Raw genomic sequence first — 5,190 nt, 5'->3', positions numbered from 1 at the left:
CCCCCCCCCCCCCCCATCTGTCTGTTGTCTCCTGTTTGTCTGTCTTGAAATTGCCGGTCGACCCTCATCTACCTGCATGCATGTCTTTTATTGTTGTTTAGCTGTGTCTGACTGACTTATATATTTAACACTTGTTTTATAGTGTCTAACATTGTCTTTAGTCCATGTTTCTATTTAACATAGTTATCCCTCACTTTATTGGCTTGGTGTGTGTTGAATTTGAGAGCCTCTGTGTTGCATGTCACGTTAGTACTTGACAATGTAGTAAAGGATGATGATACTACTTATGTTAATATTCTCACTTCTTTCATTGATTCTGCACGCATTGTAAAGGGTCAATATTGCATAACTTTGTACATTTGTAAACTACTACACTGATGCTACAAACACCTATGTTGAACCACTATTTCGTAATCTTGTCTCCCCCACCGCCAAGCTCGCGCGCGCGCGCGCACACCGCCAAGCGCGCGCACACACACACAGACACACACACACAGACAAGCGCGCGCGCACACACACACAGACAAGCGCGCGCACACACACACACACACACACAGACAAGCGCTCATATGAAAGTGAGCAGTCGTTTGAGCTAATGTTAACTTAACTGAACGTGTTGCTGAAAGAAGACCGAGAATAACACGTGAAGCAAACACGGAACACTTTTCACACAGACTGTGCTACTTGGTGTACCGTTAACTGTCTTTAAAAACAAGCACAACCTGAGCTTTGATGCTAATGAAACAACACAGCCTATAAACTTGGTGTAGGTTAATTAGCTAGGACGCAATGTATCAGGATTTAAATGCAAACTCAAAATGTAAAGAACTCTTACCTCTTTGACTCTGGGTGCTTCAACTTGGAGTGAGAAATATCGCAAAACCCAGCCAGTCAACGAGACAACAGAGAGCGCTGTGAAAGCAGGAAGTTGCCCATTGACGTTAGCTAGCCGCTGTCTCGTGCGGTAGCATGGGAGCGAAATGAGTGGAGGCTACAGAGCCAGCCGTGCTGTCCGCCATATTCCACCACACTCCCTGTACACAAACACCACCTATCTATCGGAGTCACCCATATCGAGAATGTGTGCACCTGACTTTGAGACGTGGCTGCTAACGATCAATGCGCCGCGTCAAGCTAACCCGAAAGAACAACACAATTCGAGCAAACCCTTTCAAAATAAGACAGGAATTTGCGAATTAAATTTAGTACACACTAACTTACACTAACCGTGTTCGGTAACCCGTGGGTAAAGTTGAGCAGGGGTTCAAACCCATCAAATTGCAGTTTTTCCTCTGTAACTGTTAAATATGTATTTTAGATTGTAAATGAGTGTCTTTCGCCAAAATAAAAGAATATGGTTTTATTTTTGCAAGATACACTCGCTGCGTTTCCGGTAAGACTCATGTTCACTTGTTGCAGCTGCCACGAGACAAAATAGATGTTTTTTAAAAACGTAAACCAACACAAATAATTAAAGGGTCTCTGCATGAAATCTATAGTTCCCAACTGTGACTACTATGGAGGTTATTATTACAAATACATTTATTTCAGTGGACTGCCAGCAACCGCAATGCTATTCACAAGGTAGCGTGTAGTTCTGCTGTAAAATAATACATTATGCTGCACTACTAAACCTGTAACTGACATTAATGACATGAGTATCAGCATTAATATCTGTCGGCTTATTAATTTGTGGTGTACTTTCATACTGTGACCACAAAGGAAATGATCATCCACAATATATTTCAATTTGTGGGTTAATTTCCTCATCTAAGATTATTTAACTAGACCAGACAACTTGTTAAGTTTATGAATACTAGTGTTGCTATTTTTATTTTCAATTTGGTATAATCACATTGTTAACAATTTTATTTTTTATTATATTTATATGAAATAATTATACCAACACTAATACTGTAAAACATTTTTGAGGAATAGTAGTTTTCCAAAGTGGCCACTAGAGGGCAGCAAACACTGATGATCAGTTATATTTTAAGGACAATAGTGATTCAGGGTTGCACTTTCAAAAAAGTTGGGGATTGTAAGATACAGATTTATTTTTTAATGGTTGAAGCAAGGCAACAGAAGATATTCTGTCTGCTTTGGGTCATGCTCCAAAAACGCTGGAATAATAGCATCTTTAGATCCTGCCTGGTAAATCTCCACCTCTCTCAATCTCAGTGCCTCTGGTTTGTAATACAGGTCTGTTAATGATTTGAAATCTTAGTTTGAAATCGCAGTCAAAAACCAGAGAAAACCTTCGCAATGATAGTAGGGTATTTATTGCAGGATTATTGGAATTCATTCAAATGTATTATTTGATAGCTAAGTGATTATTATGAGTTGAATACAGGCTACTGTTAGCTTCCATGCTGGTAGCATTTGTCCTGAATAGTGCCGTGTCCATTCAAAACATGCCTCTTCAGAATGGGCCTAATGCTTGGCCTGTGGTGTTGCTGCTTGCAGCTTCCTCGAGAACCGCTCATACAAACAACTTCCCACTGACCACTGCGCTTCTATGGGTCCTTAGCAATACACCTGCCATGACACACAGCTGTTGCATCACGACCCACAGCTACTCCTGGTCAGAAACATCAGTGAAATACACTCAGGAAAAAACACCAGGGGGTGGACTGCTGGGCAAGGTAGGGACCCTGGGCCTGGGGGGCCCAACTAAAAGGGCCCAAAACAGCTATATATCTATTATGATGTTTAGATAAGAAAAATATTGAATAATGTCACGATTCAAACTCATTGTATCATTTGTAAATAACAAAAGCCCCCGAAAGCACATGCAATATATGCAACTCATCTGTATGCATACTGTTTACTTCTACTTCAGAGGAAAACATTGTACATTTATCTTCCAGAGAAATGTTGCAAGTTATGTTGCAGATTCAGATTTGGAATTTTGCTGCAATCGTTTTCGGGGGTGTGAGAGACGCTGCAAGGTTCCTTTTACCGGCCTGACCGTTCGCTTTGCACATTTCAGTGAATCCATTGCGTCAAATGTAAGGTCCACTTGTAGGATTTAGTGGCATCTAGCGGTGAAGTTGCAGACTGCAAGCAACTGAATACCCCTTCGCTCACCCCTCCACTTAACAGCAGCATGTTTAATAAGGAGTAATTAATTTAGTCAAATAAACATACAAAATATCATAAATGTCACAAGGAATTAAGTAACAATCACTCCACTAGCCAAAGAAAGCTTCTCTGTCCTCCAGGGGCAGCAGCCGTCATGCAGCCAAATGTAAAGCAGCAGAAGAAGAACTCGTGACACAACGGGCTCTTGTTCCTGTTTACATTTTTTTTTTGTGTGTCAAATATGAAACTGACATTCTGTTATTTTTCAGCAAAAGGAATGTTAGATCCGGCTCCTACAGGCTGACAACGAAATGGACGAGACAAGGTCCGTAGAGAAGTTTGAATAGTTATTTATAAACTGTTGCAGTTCATGTTTCTCTCTCTTCTGTCGTTTCCCGTCACGAGGAAATGTAATGGCAAACTCTGTTAAGATATCTGGTAACAGTAGTGGTAATTAGTTGATGCTTATTAGCACTCCAACCCGCCACACCCTTCATAACGTTTAATCAAATAACGGATGATGTGAACTCACTGAATCGTGCAGGCTTTATATAAAGTGTGTATTAATGTCTGTGGTTCATCTGTTGACTTTGAGGTTGAAACCTAACACGGGCTAAAACTCGTATAGAAAAGTACACAAATACAGATTTTTGGTGTTCCTGCTTGAATTTAATAGATTTGTAGCCATTCATCATGTTATTTAGTTACTTTTAAACTTTCAAAAAAACTAATTTATATATGTTTGTCCATTTCATTCACATATTTATTTTTGTAATATTTTCAATTTGGTCCTACACAAAAAAAAACACGTTATTGTGATTAATCCCCCAAAGCGGATTATAAAAGGGCTGCTTCATGAAGCACTTTGGTGAATTCACTTCGTTTACAAACTTTGCAAACTTTACTCCAAGAAAATGAAGAAGAGTTTGGTTCTAAAGTCATGTAGCAGCAAACGTGAACTGCCTTCCATGCCTGTAAAGACCTGCTGCAGACGACATGCTCAGGCATGGGTCTGTCAATAATTACTGTTCACATGACTATATAAATCATTAATGGGAAAGCTGACTCTCAGGTAGAACCACATTCCCTCTGGTTTCACACCAGGATCACTTTCAGGATTCTCCTGACTAAACCTTCAATGTTGTGGCCCCCCGTGTGCTTGGTCAGGCCCTCCTAAAGACACCGGGACGGTCAGCAGTGTGGACTTTCCGAATAGTACTTGAAATCCTTGTGCGCTGCAGACACGTTTATTGATGTTTTCTTTTGAAGTACTCACCTTGTTTCTGGTTTCAGGTAGCTTCACTACTTGTCCTTGTGTGTTCCTGCCTGCCCGTGTGATTACCTAGCCCGCCCTGATTGGTTTCACCTGTCCCTCATTACTGTTTCTATGGTGTATTTGGTCTTTGCGCTCCCTTTGTTTGTGTCGTTTATATGTCAAGTGTGCCAGCCGGTTTTCCTCTATACCTTGCTTCTTGTGATCTTTGGATACCTCTGCTTTCTACTGGACTGCTCTTCTGTTTACCCAACATGAACCTCTGTGTAATTATTTAATTTTTTTTTACACTGCAGTCCTTTGTTGGGCAACCAGATGTCTGGGCAACCCCAGGAAGGCCCAGATCTTCTGTCTCCAAACCTGAGGCCCAGACACCAGGAATTGGTCGCGACACCATGTGGACCGGTGAGCTGCTGCAGCATAAAAGAAGCTAAAAACATGAGTAGTTCTGAAAGTAGGGGGTCAAGTTGTATTTTAAGTGTAATGAAATGGAGGGAAACTGAAACAAATTGTGTGGGCGTAAAGATGGGTTTAAATGTCATCTAAATAATCATTAAAGTCAATTCAAACTTTGTTGTTTCACATTCTTTGACCTCTCCATCTCCACCCTCTTGTAGATAAAGTCCTGGTCAGAGCTGTCCTGTCTGCTCAAGCTCTACTTCTGCTTCACCATAGCGTCTCTGCTGGTGCTGCTCGGCCTAACGGTGTCCAGCATCTACAAGCAGGGTGACTCGTCTGAGGACGACAACGTCACTGTATCTCTCATCCAGTTGGTTGGATTAGGTGAGTACAATGACTCCATCACAAGAAAGCCATATATATATATATATATA

General features: G+C 41.0%; 1 protein-coding gene across 2 annotated transcripts in view; it reads right to left on the bottom strand.

Moving 5' to 3' along the window:
* The window catches only part of LOC116395139 (solute carrier family 35 member E2A), an 8,975-nt gene extending 4,501 nt beyond the window's left edge, over positions 1-4,474 (bottom strand). The window contains exon 1 of one of the 2 annotated variants that reach the window (XM_031868745.1): positions 4,361-4,474. The gene's annotated coding sequence lies outside the window, so the exon portion shown is untranslated. Of the gene's footprint in view, positions 1-835; positions 1,134-4,360 lie in introns of those variants that run through there. The other variant, XM_031868744.1, reaches the window with a different exon arrangement.
* Between the last annotated feature and the right edge of the window lie 716 nt (positions 4,475-5,190).

Source organism: Anarrhichthys ocellatus, unplaced genomic scaffold (assembly GCF_004355925.1).
Source record: "Anarrhichthys ocellatus isolate YVR2014 unplaced genomic scaffold, GSC_Weel_1.0 scaffold44, whole genome shotgun sequence".
In the NCBI taxonomy this organism is placed as follows: domain Eukaryota; kingdom Metazoa; phylum Chordata; class Actinopteri; order Perciformes; family Anarhichadidae; genus Anarrhichthys; species Anarrhichthys ocellatus.
The sequence above is the reverse complement of the archived record's forward strand: the minus strand, read 5'-3'. Positions and strand labels throughout refer to the sequence as shown.